The following is a 21,789-nucleotide window of genomic DNA, read 5'->3' on the forward strand; positions in this document are numbered from 1 at the left end:
GTCACAAGGGGGCATAAGTTCAAGGTGAGGGGCAGGAGGTTTAGGGGGGATGTGAGGGAAAACTTTTTTACCCAGAGGGTGGTGACGGTGTGAAATGCATTGCCTGAGAGGGTGGTGGAGGCGGGTTGCCTCACATCCTTTAAAAAGTACCTGGATGAGCACTTGGCACGTCATAACATTCAAGGCTATGGGCCAAGTGCTGGTAAATGGGATTAGGTAGGTCAGTCAGGTGTTTCTCACATGTCGGTGCAGACTCGATGGGCCTCTTCTGCACTGTGATTCTGTGATTCACCTCTGTAAAATTCTTCCAGATGCTTTCCATATTAAAGGTGCAACATAATGCAAATATTTGTTGTTCTAATAGTATTGCAGCTCTACTTGGTTTCCTGCTCTTTGCCATTTAAGCTGATGTGTCACCAGCTATATTTTACGGAAAGAATCAAGTTTAAAAAAACAGCTAGCACGTAAACATTATACAAAGCAACAGATAGATAACTGAAGATACAGGCACAATGCAGAGGTGACACTTTCACAAACTTTAACACCCCCCACCACCAACATCTTTGCTTGTGAGTTTTATACTCAATATTACTGGCAGGATGAAAAATTAGGTCAAATAGCCCTTCATCAGTTATCATTGATTAATTTTCAACCTGATTAAGCCACAATATTATTTATTGGCATATGATGCATCAACTGCACAATTCAATCAGCAGCTCTTCTGATTAGGTAATACTGTGTGGAGTGCAATTTAAACATTGAATTTGTGGTTTACAGCAGTGTCAGTAAAATGGATAATGAATTATTTATTCCATCCTTGAGTGAAACATTATCCAAGTAAGAGGCAGACACTTCAACATTTGGCACTTATCTGGGGATTGTATGTGCCAACCGGTGTTGAAGTGTGGGTTGAATAAGTTGTTAACACATTAGGTAGTTGTCAGTTATTGCAGGTGAACTGTGAAATGAGCTTTCAGTTTGCAGTAGAATCCATAGTTACAAACTGCTCTGGGCAGAAATTGAAAAAGTTCTATATTTTAATCATCAGTATAGTGCTATGGGGCTGAATTTCCTTGGGCCTTCTCCTATACTGTCATCGTAGCTTAGGCAGAAACCTGGTTTATTACACAAATGGGGTTACTGCTAGAGCTCTGCCAAAGATATAACAGCAGAACATGAGAAACTCCAAGGAAATTAACCCCCTAAGTTTTAATTTGGTGTGCTTATGTATGACTGGTTGAGGGCATAATCCATAATTTTCCATTGTTCTAAAGTGTATTGGCCCAAGTATGCTGACTTGAGTGTGCTTGACCTGAAAACAAAGTCCTTCCTTTTGCAACTTACTTTTTCATGCTATGTTAAAGATTGTTTTTCTTCCTAAATTGATGTTGTCTATGTTTAACTTGGAATAGAGTTGTCTAGAGCACCACTATTGAAGATTTAATGCTTTCACTCTAGTTGCAAGTAAACTACAAATGCGTTTAGCTGATCACAAGGCCACCAGTACAACTATAAATAAAGCAAAACATAAAAACTGGAAATCTGAAATACAGAAAAATGCTGGAAATCCCCAGAAGTCACTGAGCACCTGTAAAGAAAGAAGAAAGATTAGGTCATTCTGGGTGCAAATCCTTCTGTAGAACCATCCTGAAATAGCTTGCAACTAAAACGCCCATAACCTGCCTTTTCTCTTGACAGTTGCTGATTGAGCTGTTCTGCATTTTGAGCATTTTCATAATTTATTTTATTGCAAATGTTAAGTTTGATAAATTCAATATGCAAGTGTTTGTGCTGCAGAGGGGCTTTACATATACAGCCATCAAGTTCCACTCCAGTCCAATGTTTGGAAATGTTTTGAAATGTAAATAAACTGAAAAGCAAATTTTACGAAAGCCATGATATCCTTTAACGGATACTTTCAAATAGAAAACAATGTAAAATGTTTCCCTTAAAAACAGACATTTTTAGAATAATACCATACGTGAGTCATAATGCACATAAACAACATGTATTTATAATCTAATGGTGGTTTCCACTCAGTAGGTTATCCCTACATTGATACCCCATTGAAACACTTTCTTTATATGCCACTGAGGCACAAGCATTTACATTGCTTTGTAAACCAGTCAGTCTTTAATATGTCTTGTTTACTTTAACAAGTTTATCAAAGAATTGAAATTAACAATATATTTTTGTTATTTTTGACTCACTTCACATTCTAAATTACACATGGTACCCTTTGACCCAGAACTAGATTGAAACTTGAGCCATATTTTAAACTCTTAACCATATGTCAGTGGAACCAATAACAGCAATTTATATGGTGCATTTAATGTAATGAAATGTCCCAAGGTGCTTCACAGGAGTATTATAAAATGAAGTATGACACTGAGTCACATAAGGAGATAATAGGTCAGATAACCCAAAAGCTAGATTAAAGAGGCAGGCCTTAAGAGTATCTTAAAGGAGGAAAGTGAGGTAAAAAGACGGTGAGGTGTAGGGAGGGAATTCCAGACCTTGGGTCCTAGGCAACTGAAGGCACGGCTGCCAGTGGTGGAGCAATTATGATAGGGAATGCACAAAAGGCCAGAATTAAAGGAGCGCAGATATCTCGGGGGGCTGATGATCACAGCGAAGATCAGGGAAAAGCAGTGATTGGCAGAAGTGTGAATGAAGGTTTCCTTGAGGATCCATTGGGAGCTTCCTTGCTGCTCCTGGCCCACAGTGATTGCTATAAAAAGCACCTTCTGGATTTAACAGCTCCTGCCTCCCTTTTGCTGCTGGATTTCCTAAGCCTTGGGAACTCGACCAGCATTGGTTAAATTTAACTTTGGCTCCCAATTGCACAGTTGACGCCTTGTGTGAATATGTTAATGATGTTCCTCGCCTTTCCATAAGAGGATACTAACTACTAGCTGCCGTAAGAACAGCAACAGGTGTGCAGTCAATGGGCTGGGGACACATTCCCTGCTTTTTAGGGTTTAACTCACGCCCTGACCTTTGAGGGGGAGTTAATATCAAGGGCACAATTTTTAAGCAACTGTTTCCAATGCCATTGCTTTTTTTCCATCTGTTACTCTATAAGAAGTACCTTCTTATGGAAGTGAGCTGTATTTTCCATACAAAAGTGCATGAAACAAGTTTTCATCTTAAGCCTTATTGATACTACAGCTGCAAATCTACAGCAGTTTCATATATAATGTGGAATAATGGATTTGCTCATAATTAACAGTAAAATGTCCCACTTCAGAATATCACCATAAACTTTACTGTGAAAATAAATATTTATCTTACTTTACTAAAGGAAATTGGAATCTTTAATCAGTCCTGGCATCAATGAAGGACAGGAGTATGAATGCCACTATTGTACTGCACACCTTGTATCAAAGTAGGGTTTTTTTGTACTACATCAATATCAAATGTGCAGGGAAATACTTTTCACAATTTAAGCTGATAGCAAGGTTACTTCAATGATTGAAAGGAACACAAGTCCTTGATTATGTTTACAACATATACCTGCAAAATGTACTGTCATTTAGTTGATTTCGGGACTATTACAGTTCACTAACCCAGAGAGGTTGAAGTTAAGGGAAAAATTAGTTAGAATTCTGCTCCTGATCACTATTCAGTGATGCCTGCTGAAAAGTAAGTGTATGTCAGTGCACATAGAATTTGAGGAAAGGATTGTGCTGAACTGTGACACCACCCATGATCCAATAGCCTGCACATTTGTTGTCTAACTGAACACATGAAGACTGGCAACTTGGGCACGGATCTCCACTGTGATTCAGGTGTCCTTAAAATGTGTGTTTTTTCTCTCTTTACATTGGTGTCATCTATTCATGTTAGGTGTACAGTCTCTGCTTATCCTTCAATACTGACATCATTTAAAAGTAATCTATTGGTTGTTAAGCACTATGGAGTGTCAAGAAAACCTGGTAATGCATTATATAAATGTATAAATGCAAGTTATTTCTGTCCCTCTTTTGCTCAGTTTATGTTCTTTCTCAGTATTGCTGGATGTGCACTTCCTCAGCCTGATGGTCCTTCTCAATCTTACTGGGTTAATGCTATTTCTGGATGTAATCTGTTCATCTTTTGGCCGGCTTGTCATTTTATACTTACTTTAAACCAAACAGCAAAAGTGCATTTTATGTTTATGTGGTTAATTTTTTTTATTTGCCTTTTGGACTAGCTCAGGTCTCTTGAGACCCCAGTTTAACCTCACTAAGGAGATTCTGCACTTTCTCTTTTTTTATATTCTTTCACGGGATATGGGCATTGCTGGCAAGGCAGGAATTTATTGCTCATCCCTAATTACCCTAGAGACGGTGTTGGTGAGTCACCTTCTTGAACCACTGCAGTCCATGTGGTGTAGGTGCCCCCATAATGCTGTTGGAAGGGAGTTCCAGGATTTTGACCCAGCAACAGTGAAGGTATGGTGATATTGTTCCAAGTCAGGATTGTGTGTGGCTTGGAAGGGGAACTTGCATGTGGTGGTGTTCCCATGCATCTGCTGCCCTTGACCTTCGAGAAGATAGAGGTCGTGGACTTGGAAGGTGCTGTCTAAGGAACCTTGGTGAGTTGCTGCAGTGCATCTTGTAGATCATACACACTGCTGCCAATGCGCTTTGGTGGTGGAGGGAGTGAATGCTTACTGTGGTGGGTGGGGTGTCAATCAAGCAGGTTGATTTGTCCTGGATGCTGTTGAGCTTCTTGAGTGTTGTTGGAGTTGGACTCATCCAGGCAAGTGGAGAGTATTCCATCACACTCCTGACTTGTGCGGTGGACAGGCTTTGGGGAGTCAGGAGGTGAGTTGTTCGCTGAAGAATTCCCAGCCTCAGATCTTCTTTTATAGCCACAGTATTTATATGGCTGGTCCAGTTCAGTTTCTGGTCAATGGTAACCTTGGTTTCTACTTCTCTTGGTTTCAACTACACATGCCTGCAATTTGAGTTGCAGTCAGTGGGAAGTTGAGGGTATATCATTAGCAGCAGAGTTAAACAGTGCAAAAAAATTGCTGGCACAATGTTCAGCACCATTCACAACTCCTCAGATACTGAAGCAGTCTATGTCCAAATGCAGCAAGACCTGGAAAATATCCAGGCTTGGGTTGACAAGTGGCAAGTAACATTCGCACCACACAAGTGCCAGGCAATGACCATCTCCAACAAGAGAGAATCCAACCATCGCCCCTTGATGTTCAATGTCATTACCATCACTGAACCCCCCCACTATCAACATCCTGGGGGGGTTACCATTGACCAGAAACTGAACTGGATTAGCCATATAAATACTGTGGCTACAAGAGCAAGTCAGAGGCTAGGAATAGTGCGACGAGTAACCCACCTCCTGACTCTCCAAAGCATATCCACCATCTACAAGACACAGGAGTGTGTTGGAATACTGCCCACTTGCCTGGATGAGTGCAGCTCCCACAACAGTCAAGAAGCTTGACACTACCCAAGACATAGCAGCCCACTTGATTGGCACCACATCCACAAACATTCACTCCCTCCACCGCCAACACACAGTAGCAGCAGTGTGTACCATTTACAAGACACACTGCTGGAATTCACCAAGGCTTCTCCGATAGCACCTCCCAAACGCACAACCACTACCATCTAGAAGGACAAGGGCAGCAGATAGATGGGAACACCACCACCTGGAAGTTCCTCTCCAAGTTACTCACCATCCTAACTTGGAAATATATTGCCGTTCCTTCACTGTCGCTGGGTCAAAATCCTGGAACTTCCTTCCTAACAGCACTGTGGTTGTACCTACACCACATGGACTGCAGCAGTCCAAGAAGGCAGCTCACCACCACCTCCTCAAGGGACACTAGGGATGGGCAATAAATGCTGGTCCAGCCAGCGAAACCCACATCCCATGAATGAATAAAAAAAAATCCACAAAGCTCTTTCCAGGTAATTACCCCTGATCAATAACAGGTAAGGGCAAAACCCAAACCTTCCCTTTTACATGGCCTCAGACAATATAGACAGAACACAAACACCAGCTAAGGTTGAATACCTCAGCAGGCGGCCCAAGTTCATTCAAGGTCAGAGCATCTTAAAGCCAGCCCCCACTACTTAGGCAAGAAGTGCATTTTGGCAGCAGCAGCTGCTAGAACTGGATCAAAAAGAGTCTTTGGGCATAAAGAACTGCGGAAATGGCACATAAGGCCAGAGCGCATGCCCCAAGATTCCTTGATGCAGCATTGGAGTCCTTGGTGTAGGAATTGACGGGAGGAGAGAGGTCCTCTTTGCCCCAGTTGCTCAGGAAGCGCTCAAGGCAAACACTACAAAGTCTTAGGGAGCAAATAGCTGTCACGGCCAATACTGGCAGTCTACCTCCAAAAACTCAGTGACCTCATACAAATGATCAGGATTGTGAAAGCATCTTCATATGTCATGTTCTTACAAATGAACCAACAGTCTCACTCGTGGCTCCATTTGATGCTCCCTCTTCACTTGCCAACCATTGTTCTACATCAAGCACAACTCATAACTGACATTCATTGTCTTACCACCATTCCCCCACATTGGATCATCCGAGAATGTCAGCATGATTGCAGGCCGATGTGTTTCACAACAGCATATATAAGGTGTGCACCTAGTGAGCTGAACTTTGTGGGGAATCTGAGGTGGGTGCACAGTAATGTTGCGCAGCGTGCACACGAGGGTCGCCTGTTGGACCTCAAGGTTGACACGCCGTGCATACAGGCAACGGCACAGGCAAGTCGCATTTTCCTGACTGGCTGACAGTGTGCAGCCAGAGAAAGGGCTGCCCTGCGGTTGAGGCAAGTTGGGGTTGGGGGCAAGGGCTGCACTGCAGATGAGGCAAGTTGGGGGGCACGGCAAGAGCTGCATCACGATTGAGGCGAGCTGAGGGGGGAGTGGGGGGCAGTGCAACTGCTGAACTGCGGATGATGGTAGTGCACCAGCACGTGCTGGGGAGGGGGGAAGGGGGAGGGAAGCGGCCACGCATTAGGCAACCTTGTATAAAGTGACCATTCCTCTGCAGCTGAGACAGTTCAGGCACAGCCACACTGACATGCTTGGAGTCGGACCTCTAGATTATCTGCCCACTCAAGCAACAGAGACCTGAAATTGCCACCAAATGGTCCAGAGCTTTTCACCCTTCGGGCACAGACTGCATACTAATGAACAGTTTAGGGGACTGCAGAACAATTGGACAACTGGGCACGTTGTACAATCTCCTTGCAAAAGCTGGCCATCAGAAGTCATAGTAGAGGCGCACACAGCCCCTTGAAATGTGCTAATTCAGGTTTGGACCAGTTTTCCCCATGGTTCAAGCTAACAGTGGAGCCTTGCAGTGCGGGTTAGGAGAATGCCTACACCTGAGCTGAGAGCATAGCATGCAGTCCAGTGGGCAAAACTGCCACCAATCAGTCAGGTGGAGTGAGGCAGAGGAGGGTGGGGTTTCGGGCAGCCATGCAGTGCACTGAATCTTGGCCATCCCAAGTGGTGGCCAGCACACTCTGGCATGCATTAAGGGGCTGTCAGACTTAACCAAGAGAGGTTCTTAGTACACCCAAGCTAACCCACCCGTGTCTCTCTTTCATCCTGCAGAAGAAATACATCAGGAGCATGGAGCCTGGTGACCTAGCTGTATGCCTCATAGCTTACAGAGAGCAGAGACGAAAGAGAAGAGAGCGATGGAGATGCCTGGCTAGGCAGAGGGAGGAGCAGCACCCTAAGTGAGAAGGTGTGACTGACACTCCTGTGCATGCCACTGAAGAGCCCCAGCGAGCTGTTGCTGGTCAGTGCCTAGTTAGACCCAGGGTCTAGCTTGTCATTCCTGTTGATGACCAGGAACCAGTGTTGCCGAAGATTGCGCAAGTCCAGGGAAATTGTCAGTCACATCTGCCACCTGCTGCAGGATTTGGCCCATGGGGACATGGAGTTCATCCACTGCCAGTGAGTGTGAAAGTGACCATGGCGTTCAATTTTCACACTAGTGGTGCTTTCAGGGCTCTACAAGTGAGCTCTGTGGGATATTGCAAGCCTCTACCCACAAGTGCATCCATGAGGCCATGGACGCCATCTTCACAAAAGCACACAACTTTGTGCGTTTCGCCCGGGATCAGGAAAGCCAGGAAGCAAGAGTGCTGGGATTTGCCTAGATCTCGGGTTTCCCACATGTACAGGGCGCCATCGACTGCACTCAGGTGGCGCTCAGATCTCTGTGGCAACAAGCAGTCAACTACATCAACCGCAAGGGCTTTCACTTGCTGAATGTGCAGCTGGTGTGCGACCACCACAAACACATCCCCCAGGTCCACACACAGTTCCCAAGAAGTGTCCACGACTCCCACATTTTCAGTAGGCCTCAGATCCTTGACGTCTTCCAGAGTCCACAGAGGCTGCAGGGTTCGCTCTTCGGGAACAAGGACCACCCGCAGAGGCCATGGCTGATGACACCCGCGCGGTGGCCTTGGACTGCAGCAAAGAGAACGTACAATGAGGCTCATCCTGCAACTCGCACCTTGGTGGAGCAAACCATCGGGATGCTGAAAATCAGGTTTCGGTCCCTGGACTGGCCTGGTGGAGCTCTGCAATATAGACCACAGAGGGTGTCACGTATCGTCGTCGGCTGCTACGCCCTTCTTAACCCGGCGCTGCAGTGGGGAGAGGAACTCACTGAAGAGAAGATGAAGGAGCTGCACGTCTCCTCTGTTGAGAAAGGCATCGACGGGGATGAGGGTGAGGAGGTCCTCGAAGGCAATGATGACGCCGATGAGGCCCTTGCACTGGACAGATGAGGCAGGTGCGTGCTCAGGAGACCCTCATAACTGCTAGATTCGTGAAGGATGATGATGACATGCAGTGAGGAGACAGCATAGATCCTCACATTGCATCTGTGAACGTTTGACTCCTGTCTGGCTGATGGCAGTGCACATACTCTCTGTGATAAGGCTCCTATAATGGAGACGTAGCGGACGCCCATAGTTCCTACATTCCAGGAGGATGATGATGACATGCAGTGGGGTCACTCCATAGATCCTCAGATAGCTTATGCGAATGTCTGACTCCTGTCTGGCTGATGGCACCTTGCTTGCACTCTGTGAACAAGGTCATATCATGGAGATGCAGCGGGGAAACTTTAACTTCTCCTGATCCTATGGCATCCATCGTGAGCTGAACCCTCCAGGACCACACTGTCACCAGACACAGATGCTGGTGAGATGGGGGGGGCCAGCCACACCTCAAAGATGCAGGGGGCACACAGAGAGAATGACAGAACTCTGTGCCACCAGCCTAGGGCATTCTGGCAGCAATGATAAGCCCCATTGAGATACAGGCATGACTGATGTGTCCAGTGACTGTGAAGGTGCACCATCAGTGTGCTGGGAAAGTAGCACAAAGCACAGGGAAGAGGCCCTGGACTGAGACACCTGCCTTGATCTTGTGCAGGAACCAAGGTTTAACATCTGAACAACGCGAACACTGCTCATCACAACAAGGAGCCATAGGCAAGAAGACATTCTTTGGAGTTTATTAACGGAGTGAACATTATGTACAAGTGATTAACACCCATGCCCAGGCTGTGCAACTACGCCTTCGTAACCATCCTAATCCTGCCGCCCTGTCTTGTTGCTCCCCTGACATCCAGAGCGGAGGTGGAGGCAGCCTGCTGACTGCTACCCACTGTCTGTGGTGACCTTGACAGGTCCTCTGGAGGGCCAAGACCTGGAGAGCCCTGGCCTGCTTTCAGGGCCTTGTGTGCCAGTGGCACCCTACTCAGCCTGTGGAGCTGGATTTGCTGGGATCACAGGAAGAAGGCACTCAGATGGGCCGAACACTCGCGGAGTCACTTGGGTGGATGGCCCCGACTGTGCACTTGCTGATCCTCCTCCCTATGGGTGCCTGAGGGCCCCTGGCTAACTCCTTGAGGTGAAGGTGAAGCAGGAGTGAGATCGAGCTGCCCCACACCCCTCTCGCGTTGACACTGTTGCAAGCCAACTGTGGCGTCAGCGCTGGAGTTCCGCAGCAGTGCAGGACCGATGTCCTGGACCAAGTTTCCATGATGGTCATCATCCTATCAGTGTTGACCTTGATGTGTTGGCATGCCAGCGCTATCACCTCAGCCTGAAGGTGGACAGACTCCTTCATCGTACCATGCAATCTGAGGAGTGCAGCAGACACCCCTTCCTGATGTTCTCAAGCTTGCCTTTGCAGTTCCAGCAACTGAGGTGTGAATGAGTCCAGAGGCTCATCACCTGACTCGGGCTTAGCAGATTTCAGGTCTCCAGCAGTCCTCCGAGAGCTGGAAAAATGGGAAGCCCTTGTCGCCACCTGCTGTGGATCAGACAGTGTGATGTGCTCACCAGATTGTGACCCTGAGACTACTCTAAAGTTTGGTTTCACTGAGGTGTGTGTCTCTGTGCTGGCGGAGGGTACGGGTGAGCGCTGTGACAGGTCTTCAATGACAGTTTCAGCAGATTTTATTTCTGAGTTGTCTTTGGGGCTTGAGTCGAGGACTTGAGTCATGGACTCCCTTAGCTGCTTCCCAGTTGTGCCTGAGAAAGGAAGGAGAGATAATTAGTGCATGGCAGGGGACTTGCGGAACAGGATATATCTCTCACAGCATGGTTGTCTGACGTATGTTGCACTGCTGGATCCTGAGTTGGTAGAGCGCCGCCGACCTCACCATCAGCACAGGAACAGTCCAGGTCCTTGCTGGCCAGCTGAGTGACTCTATTTTTAATGTCCATGAGGACCTTGATTCCCGCCTTTCCTCCACCTGTCTGCGACCTCTCCCACTTGTCTGCCAATTTGTCCTGCATGAAGACAGATGGAGAGAGTGTAAGCAGGATGCATACCAGGCCAGATGATAAGTATGCCTGGAATGTGTGGGTGGTGAGTGGTCCCATGGATGGGATGAGGACAATGAAGGTGTGTGTGAGAGAATGAATGGTGATGTCCCTTGAACTGGCAGTGAGTGAGGGCCCTGTGGATGTGTGATGGATTTGTGAGTGTGTGAGTTGAGAATGAAGAGAAGAGTGACTTACCCTGGCAGAACAGAGGAGATCTTTCATCCTCTTTCAGCACAGGGTGGCTGCCCTCTTTTTCAGGGTGTTGGTACTGACTACCTCTGCCACCGCCTCCCAAGCCAGATTGGTGATGTTACTACCCCTCCTGTGGCCAGAGCAAGGTAGAGGACATCACGGCGGGCCTCCACAGCACCCACAAGACGCTCCAGGGATGCATTACTGAAACAGGGTGGGTGGGGAGGGGGTTTGCAGTCTTGTCTTTTGGGGAGATATCTTCTGTGCAGCAGTCCTGGGCTGGAAGTACTGAGAGGTATGTGCATGGCTGCATTTTAAATATGGTGCCTGGCATGATGACGTGGCAGACAAATCAGAGGCTGCCAAATCAGAGTGTGTTTCCCGGGAATGCATTATTAATGAGGTAGGATTGGGGTTATATGGTGTGAAAAACTGCCATTGCGCCCAGCAGGTAAAATGTTCTTTTACCTGCCCGCTACCGCACTTAGTGCAATTCTGGGACAATTTCACACCTGGTGTCCTCTCTGAAAATGACAGCATTCACCTTCCCGCCACTCCCACTCCGCCACTGCCATTTTCTGTCAGATAGCTGGCCTGTTGAGACTGGTGTCACCCATGCTGGGGCGATGCAGTCCAAAGCCAAGTCTTCTAGGCCCAGAGCTGCTCAATGATATGCTCCAGGATCACCTGCATTCTTCCCCACTGTAAGTCAGCAGCCGTCCACTAGCCATGCTGCAGCCACTGAGGTAGCACTGTATCAGAACATGAGGCCAGGCAAAGGCATCGCAAGACCAAAGGAATGTAGTGATTAATTGACTTGTATGGCATAGTGGCTAGTTTGTTGGATAAATTTGTAATGAAATGGTGGTTTTGTGGTCAAGTGGATATTGTGATGGTCAGTATCAGAAGGAAAGTAAGGCGTGGGAGTCTTGGTGAATGGGAAATTCAATTTGCATTCATAGGAACCGTCATCAAATGAGGCAATTACTAACAGCCTGGCCAGAAGAGGAATCTACTGGCTGCCTCTTCCCTTCCTCCTCTTCCTATTCCTCTACCTCTTTCTTCAGTTCCTTTTTCTTCACTTCCTCTTCCATTCCTCCTCCCAAACTGTTCGCCATATCCAAGATGGCTGCACCCTCATGACACCCAGGTTTGAATGATACAGCAGACCACCACAAATCAGGACACAGGCTCCATCGAGTACTGGAGGGCTCTGCCAGCGTGGTACAAACAGTAGAACCATTGCTTTAGCACATCAGTGGTCTGTTCTATGATGTTTCATGTGGCAGCTATACCCCGCCACATGTGCTTGGGTTGCAGAGTGGAGTTGTGAGCCAGGTATATAGTGGATTGCTGAGCAACCATCCTCGGGTTTGATGTAATGGCAGGAGACAGAGGGAACACTGTTCTGCTGCAGAAATGAACATCGTGACTTTTGTCAGGATTGCAGGATGTCCTAAGCATGGTTTCACACCAATTACACATTCAGTAAGTAGAAATGTTTGCAGTTGTAGTACATCACAGCATTGAGATGCAGTTTCTGCAAAGCCTTTCATGTATGGTCCCCTGCAAGTGGAGACGCCCACTGCCTTGGCAAAGTCACGGACATGGTCCTCCTGCTTCTCAATGTTCATGGAAAAGGTAATGAAATCCCCTCTCCTTGAAGAAAGAACATCTGTCACCTCTCTGATACAGCTGTGGGCAACAAACTGAGAGATGCTCCAGCCCAGAAGGATCCAGATGCAAAGAAATTCAGGGCCAGGTCACTTTCACACCACCTGCAGCACTGCCCTTGCCCTGCTCTGAGATTGCTAATCTGGTTACAAAAGATGGCAGAGTTCTGTGAGCATTTCCTTTGTAAAGTAGAGCCAACACACTGCTTCTGGCTTAGGTGGAAGTCAGAAAAGTTCTTCCTCAAGACCCCCGGAAGGAATCTATTCTTCCCCCTCCTCCTCCCTCTGTGAGCACCTTGTACTCTTCTTTGCTGCTGTTCTAATTCCCTCTCATGCTGTAGGCCAAAGGGAATTCTTATTACAGCACCCATCTCTGAGAGCAAGTGGTCCACCCAGAACTGTGAAGTCACAATTCGGGTCTTCTCCATGTGCAGTACCTCTCCCTGTCAATTTGACTAACTTTAAATAATTCCTCAATCCACCAAGCACTTCTACAAACTCAAACTCTACAGCCAGTAGAAATCAATCAGCAACTAACCTGCACGTCATTGGTGGGGGACTGGTGGGGGAATCCTTCCTACTCTGAACAAACGTTCAGCAGTGTGTCTTTAAGAGGGGCTGTTAGCTGGAACAGCAAGGTCAAAAAATAACAGCACTGGTGTCAAATCAAAGCTACACACTAACTGACATCATGATCTGCCTACTCTCCATACTTGCAGTGCACTATTGTCCTCGACAAGGTGGCATTTGGTGTGGGACCACCTTGGAACAAAAACAACACCATGGGCAGGATCTTTAGGACAGTGAGTGTGGGGGGGTTGGGGCCCGGGGGCAGGGCCCGCTCACCGATGCGTAAAATGACACGGGATGATGTCGGGCGGAACTCCCCATGACACCCCGCGTCATCTCCATTTTCAGGTCGGTGGGGGCACAGCCGAATCAGCTGTGCGCCCGCCGACCTGTCAACAGCCAATTGAGGCCATTTAAAAAGTCGTTAACCTAATTAATGGACCTGCCCGTCCAGCCTTAGGGTTGGTGGGCAGGCCGGGAGCCCTGGTGGGCTTCAGAAAAAGCATGAAACCTGAGGTTTCATGAGGGTTTTTGATAATTTAATAAATGTTTGAGTTAAAGTTATGGACATGTCCCAACTCATGTAACAGTGCCACATGAGGGGACATGTCAGAGAAATTTTGTTTTTGTACCTTTAACATTTTAAAATTTGGAGCCAATCTCCCTGAGGCAGCACTTAGCCTCAGGGAGATCAGTGCACTCTTTTGCGTGCATGCACGAAACAACGCACTCTTGGCTGAGGGAATAACCCCCACCTGCACAGGGAGCACATAACCCACTTGATTGGCCCACTCACGTAAAATAGCGGTGTGCCCCCAACTGGGGGCGCCAATCAGAGGCGTGCCTGCCCGTGCCCACTCCTTCACTCTGCCTCCCCCCAAATGGGGGAAAATTCTTCCCCATAATGCCGAAAAGACGGGTGCTACAGAACACAATTTTGTTCCCACTGTGTTCACATATCACAGATAACACAATGTATAAATAAGCACCAAATGTTTTTTTTTTCATTTTAATTAGCATAAGAAAGCAATGCATCAAATTTCACGCTATTTATTGATTATAATAATCACACAGTGAAATATATCTGTTTAAGCTCTTGTGCAGCTGTTTTTTGAGAATCATGTGAATGTTCTTTGAGGGAGAGTTAAGATGATGTAAAGTGCGAACTCTATTTGGGAAGCTGATATCAGGTGTTCAGTGGCCTGTGTCACTCCTTTCTGCTTGGAGAGCTGTTGCCCGCGTACCACTCTAGGGGCATGTTGCCCTGAGGTGGTCAGCTGTTATTGGTATCTGTCAGTATCTAATGAAATATGTTTGGCAAACTAAATGGAGAGAGATGTGAATTAATTTAAACAGACAATGTTACAATGAGAACTTGGCAATTGGAAATCATGAAAGAGCTGTTTTATGCAACAGATTGGAGGCTGAAAGTTGTCATTTGGTGCTGCAGGATTCTTAATGGTCCAACTGGGCAAAGGAACTTCCCGTTGTGCTACCAACTGCCTTGTTATGTTAGAAATTACTGAAATTAATTCTGAATGCTATTAAAACTAAATGCCAATTATTGATCTAAAAGTTACTTTAACCTAATCGTAAAAATTTAACTTATAACGTAACCACTGACACATATTATGCCATGAGTGTAGCTAGTAACAGATTGAATACTTTTAACATTGTTTCCATGTTCACAAATTTCTTCATCAAATACTTGAACTAAATAGGAAAGTATTTTTGTACCTTGATTATGAGTGGTGCTCTATGAGGTTGTATGTAGGAAATTTGATTAAACGATGATTGTAACAGTCTCTGATCTGTTTTTCATATGCAACCATTTAACCTCAGCTTATTTCAGAATATGAAAAGATGTAGACAAAGTGGCTACAATTGCCGACCTCTCCTGTTACATTTAAATGTGTCGGAAACGAGGGATAATTGTAACAGGAGACGTCGATAATTGTAGCCACTTTGGCTACATATTTTCATATTCTAGGCATTTAATTAAATTGAACAGGAATTAAATTTATTGGTTTGAAGTGGAAAAATTTGTACATAATGTTGTTTGGTAAAAATGAAGTCTGCTAATATTCAAAAACTCATTGCAGTTTCATTTTCAGTGAGTACTCAAAATATATTCACATATTGAAAAGTTAGAATCTTGTACACATCGTAATTTGGCTTTACCACAAATTTAACATCATCTTATCTTTTGAAGTGAATATCCTTGACATAAGGCCTGAAAATGGACATAAAACAGCCACAATATTTTGCTATTTGCTGGATTATATCAAGATAAAAATCACAGGAGGAATCAACCTTCTATATTATTAAAATACAGAATTTGTATGCATTATTTACTATCTAAATATATATTAGTCATTTAGCTAATAGCTAGGTGTATTTTAATTGAATGAAAATATCTTTAATCACTATATAATTTTTCAAGTTGAAATAGAGCTATTATTAACCCCCTGCCAGGACTTTATAGCATTTAAAACATGTAAACAGCATCTGTGGACCAAAATACAATAACAGCTGTGAGGGAACTCTTTCTTCCATATAGTTTCTCTCTGATACTTGACCCGTGGAAAGTGTAGCTGACACTATTTATTCCTATCTTCTTACATACGTTTAGAGTTAATAAGAGGAAAGATCTTTGTGCGATCTGATTTTGATAATGTAAACCTCAATTTTACTGGCCCCAAAACACTGAAACTGGGAGCATTATCTTTGCAGCTGAGAGTTAAAGCAGACCTAAAACAAATTATCTGCACATCTGAAATAGTACAAAATATCAGATCAACAAAGAAATTGGAATCCATCGACCCAGACTCTATGTTTAATTTAAATCAACTCCATTGTGACACAATACTATATACAGCATTCTAATCTATAGTGAAGTAAGGTTGAGGAAACATCTTTCTGTGTTGCACAAAATGAATCCATTATCTTGAAAACACAATAATGTTGAATTGCAGACGGATTTATACACCTCAGTGCAAGGTTAAACTGAAATCAATTTTCTATGCAGAATTAACTTAAGTGGTCTACAGAAAGACCACAAGAATGGCCATCGTAGTTTTTGGCTGATTTTCCACTTTGTTTAGTATTTCTTTAAATAGCTATTTATAAACTGCAAATAAAATACCAGAGTCTTTCAGTTTATAAACTGGCAATCATGTCCAATATATTTTTGTAGTGAGAACAAAAGAAAATCACACAATTACACACTTTTTAAGTGTCTAATGAACCATTTAATCAGCTTATATGATGCAAAATTTAGCTGCTCTGTGACAAATACTTTGGTGAAGTAGCTGGGTGACAAGGTCATACAGCTCATTTCACAGATTGAGCCATGACTTTGCTAGTGAATTACATAATAGGTAAATAGGAGGGATAATTTATTGTGCTTATATGCCAACTTCCCCCCTCCCCCTGCACAAGGCACAGATCCAAGATGCCAGGGGTGGGTATTTGAACATGTGAGTTGAGTGTCTACCCTTTGGACAACCGGGTAGAGGTACAGAGTCCTGGGTAAATCCTACCAACTGGATCTTTTCAGAATCTAAACAGGGAACTCTTTTCTGGGGTATGCACTGAAGACTTTGGGGTAATCTGCTGCTAAACCAGTATTTAACTTATTAAACATCAATGATTTACACAAAATGCCACATCAAAGTGTCCATATATGTCAATCCTGCATAAATAGAGATGGAGATAATGAAAGCAGGACGCCTGCCAGGCCAGATGATAAGTATGTCTGGCATACATGGCTGATGAGTGGTCCCATGGACGGGATGAGGACAATGAAGGTGTGTGAGAGAGAGTGAATGGTGATGTCCCTTGAACTGGCAGTGAGTGAGGGCCCTGTGGATGTGTGATGGGTTTGTGAGTGTGTGAGTTGAGAATGATGAGAAGAGTGACTTACCTTGGCAGAACAGAGGAGATCTTTCATCCTCTTTCAGCACAGGGTGGCTGCCCTCTTTTGCAGGGTGTTAGCACTGACTACCTCTGCCACCGCCTCCCAAGCCAGATTGGTGATGTTACTACCCCTCCTGTGGCCAGAGCGGGGTAGAGGACATCACGGCGGGCCTTCACAGCACCCACAAGACGCTCCAGGGATGCATTACTGAAACAGGGTGGGTTGGCGGGGGGGGTTGCAGTCTTGTCTTTTGGGGAGATTTCTTCTGTGCAGCAGTCCTGGGCTGGAAGTACTGAGAGGTATGTGCATGGCTGCATTTTAAATATGGTGCCTGGCATGATGACGTGGCAGACAAATCAGAGGCCGCCCACCAGCGAAAGAGTGTGTTTCCCGGGAATGCATTATTAATGAGGTAGGATTGGGGTGATATGGTGTGAAAAACCGCCATTGCGCCCAGCGGGTAAAATGTTCTTTTACCTGCCCACTACCGCACTTAGTGTAATTCTGGGACAATTTCACACCTGGTGTCCTCTCTGAAAATGACAGCATTCACCTTCCCGCCACTCCCACTCCGCCACTGCCATTTTCTGTCAGATAGCTGGCCTGTTGAGACTGGTGTCGCCCATGCTGGGGCGGTGCAGTCTAAAGCCAAGTCTTCCAAGCCCAGAGCTGCTCAATGATGTGCTCCAGGATCACCTGCATTCTTCCCCACTGTAAGTCAGCAGCCGTCCACTAGCCATGCTGCAGCCACTGAGGTAGCACTGTATCAGAATATGAGGCCAGGAAAAGGCATCACAAGACTGGCACCAAAGGAATGTAGTGATTAATTGACTTTTGTATGGCATAGTAGCTAGTTTGTTGGATAATGAAATGGTGGTTTTGTGGTCAAGTAGATGTTGTGATGGTCAGTATCAGAAGGAAGGTAAGGCGTGGGAGTCTTGGTGAATGGGAAATTGGATTTGCATTCATGATGGGTTTGTGAGTGTGAGTTGAGCGTGATGAGAAGAGTGACTTATCCTGGTGGAATGGAGGAGATCTTTCAACCTCTTGTGGCACTGGGTGGCTGTCCTCTTTTGCAGGGCGTTGGCACCTACCACTGCTGCCCCATCTCCCAAGCCGGATTAGTGAGGTTGCTGCCCGTCCTGTGGCCAGAACGGGGTTGAAGACATCACGGCGAGCCTCCACAGTGTCCAAAAGGTGCTTGAGGAATGCGTTATTGAACCTGGGGACTGCAGTTTTTTGCCTTCAGGGCCTGTCGCATTTGCAGCAGTCATGCGCTAGAAGCACTGAGAGGTGCGTGCGCGGCTGCACTTTAAATATGGTGCCCGGTGTGATGAAGCAGCGAGATGATGGCGTGGCGTGGCGTGTGAATGAGAGCCTGCCCACCATGGAAACGGCTTGTTTCCCAGGAGTGCATAATTAATGTGGCGGGTTTGGGACGATATGACGTGAAAAGCTGCCATTGTGGCCAGTGGGTAAAATGTTGTTTTATCTGCCCTCTACCGTACTTAGTGCAAATCTGGGACTATTTCGCCCTATGTTTGGTCGATTGATCCTTCATAAACAAAATGCTTTTTTCAAAAATATTTTTCCTGGTTTCCTGGAACCCATTACTGAATAGGAGGAATCACTAATTGATACGACCGCAAGCCAGTCTTATTTGCTGAGCAAGCCAAATCCCAGAGAGAAACTTGTCTTACTGATCATAACCTTTTTGGTTTGTATTTTGAAAACGATGGGAAAACTACTGATCCAAGAAATATAGAATCCCATTAACACGTTTAGGATTTTAAAATTAAAAGATTTATTAACAAGAAGGAAAAAACACTTAAACACAAAGATTAAAATTACACAGTTGAAATTCTCTTACAAAACATTCCCAAAGAAAACTCACTTGGTCAGAACACACAAGTAAACTACTTGGAACAGCTCCCTTATTGATTTTTAACCATAACCATCCAGTAATATCACCCAAGGCAAAAACTGCTGCTACTTTAATAAAGTATACTACACAACTTCTCACTCTCTTCCACTCTCCTGTGGAAATAGAAGTTCAGAAACAGACTGCTTTCTGAAAACAAAGGCCACAATATTGCCGTTAGCATGCAGGGGCGAGCCCAGCACGCCAACACGTAAAATGATGCACGATGATGTCAGGCATGCGTCCCGACGTCATTTCGATATTTCGTTCGACAGTCCGCGCCCGCCGAACTGTCAAGGGTCAATTAAGGCCATTAACAAAATAATTAAAGTTATTAACAATATTGCCCGTACAACCTTCAGGTTGGCGGGAAGGCAAAGAGCCCAAGCGGCCTTGCGATTTTCAGGAAAACTTAATCAATGGGCGGGATTAGTTTTCCTGAAGGTTTTATAAAATAATTAAATAGGTTTTGCAAAATTCACAAACGTGACCCAGCTCATGTGACACTGTCACATGAGGGGACATGTTTAAATAATTTTTTACTTTATTTATAAAAAGTTTTATTGTCAACTTAATCCCGCTCAGGCAGCTCCGTGCCTCAGGGGGGTTGCTGCGCTCTTTCGCGCGCATGCGGGGAAGAGCGCAGGCCCCCCCCCCACCGTCCGCACAGGGTGTGGCAAGCACTACTGGATGCATGAAATGGCGGTGCGCAGCCGATCTCGGGTGGCAATTGGCTCCATGCCCGCTCCCGAACAGCCTGCCCACCATAGGAAAAATTCACCCCAAGACTTCTCTGGCTTGAAACTGGATGGCTGCTTCAAATTCACAATTTTCCTCAGCACAGAGGTGGTCTCAGGACATCTCCCCCACACAGCCAACACTACTCAACTAAACATCTTTCCTTAAATATACTTTTTTCCCTTTCATCCTAGACTCCATTGTCCTAAGCACCTCTTTGAACTCGGCTTTTCCAAAATATAAAACTTTTCCATGTCTCCTTATTGGCCCCACTTTCGGGTTAAATAAAATTTAATAACTTTCCCTTGTTTACTTATGAAACCTTTGTAAGTTGTAAAAGCCCCTTAAACTCCCTTTGAAATTTAGCAGCTGAAAAGTCAAATCTTTATCTATCACCTGATGAAAATTTTAAAACCCAAATTACTTGTAATTCCAACTTCACCATAACCTCTCATTACAATTGCATGCATCTCACCCTTTACCTTTCACCTCTCAGTTCACACAGAGAAGTTGTCTTTCCTAACCTTCCCCCCAGTTTAGTTACCCATGAACACACACACAGACTTCTTTACAGCATACCACAATATTCCCTAAAATATTAAAAAAGATAACATCCATCTTCACACTGACCAGTGGTAAACAGAAAGAAATAGTCTGTAGCCACTTTCTCCCAATATTGAACCACAATCTATGCAGGTTTATGTCTTTGCTAAAATTAGCATAGATAGAATGATATGATGCATAATGATACAATAGTAGCAGTGAGGTTGTCGTCAACGGGACTGGAAGTACCTCTTGTAGGCCCTCACAGTTATTCTCAGCCTGCCATTCATTATCCTCAGCCCTCCCTCTATCATCCTTAATCTTCCCTTTGTTACCTTCGACTCTCGGTACTTCAACATTGACCTTCCCTGTATAACTCATTATCTCCCCACAATTATGCTTGACCTGACTTCTGCCACCTCTCTCTTTCCCTCCCTGGGTCCGCCGTGCCCTGTTCCCCTTTGACTGCCACCACCCGATCTCAGTCATTAATGCTTCCTCTGCAGTAGTTGAACAAATCTCAAATCTCACCATAAAAGAAAAAGTAGCTCCTACTCACTCTAAATCCATCAGGAAGACTACTTCACCTGCTCAATGCCACGTTTAAGCAGTTGTGAATTTGAAGGATCATGTTTCTCACTTGCTGATTACTTATTTGGAAAGATACACTTAATTCTGGCAAGGTTGCCTTTTCATGAGCATGCGTGACATGCAAATATATTAAAAAGAGGTTCTAGATGCTTGCCATCAGAAAACTCAAACTGGCCGCCAATTTACTTCTGTAATTTCATCCCACTGTCAAGAAGCTGACTTTTGGCCTCCCACACAATTTTGCCTTGTTTCCCACTCTCTAGAGCTTCACAAGATTCTGCCGCTACATTAGTTTGTGAACAAAACTACAATGCTGCCTTCACATAGGATGGAGCTTGAATTCCACACCCCATCCCCTTGGGTGTGGTTTAGTAGGCAGGGTGGGCTGTAGAATCAGGAGGCAAGGCTGGGGACAGAGTGATTGTCACATTCCCAACCACCCCCTCGATTACATTAGGGGCGAGGAAGGTCGAGAATGGCCACTTAAGAGCCTTATTCTGCTGCTATTGGTATTCTAACAGCAGTTGGCATGGGCCATATGCCACATGAGGAGGTCCCCCAGTAAAAACTGGTGGCCTCTGTGCAGGCATGGGCCTGGGGGACTGCTGTCTTTGGAGACTCTGTGGCACACAGAGGGACCCCCCCCAAAGCCCTCCCGTGCTGCCTCTGCTGAAAGGGCCCCTCCTGCCCTCACTAACAAATCCCTGCCCCTCGCCTGGGAACTGCCTGAATGCCCCTAGTGAGTCTGACCCCACTTACTTAATTCCAGGGCATGCTGCATGGCTTCTGCTCCAAGCCT

The 21,789-nt window shown here is 45.5% G+C and overlaps 1 protein-coding gene across 3 annotated transcripts in view; it reads left to right on the plus strand.

The window, feature by feature from the left end:
* Positions 1-21,789, plus strand: part of LOC144682893 (protocadherin Fat 3-like) — a 689,075-nt gene that overhangs the window by 570,353 nt on the left and 96,933 nt on the right. The window lies entirely within an intron of this gene.

The sequence above is a fragment of the Cetorhinus maximus genome, chromosome 7 (assembly GCF_964194155.1).
Source record: "Cetorhinus maximus chromosome 7, sCetMax3.hap1.1, whole genome shotgun sequence".
NCBI lineage: Eukaryota > Metazoa > Chordata > Chondrichthyes > Lamniformes > Cetorhinidae > Cetorhinus > Cetorhinus maximus.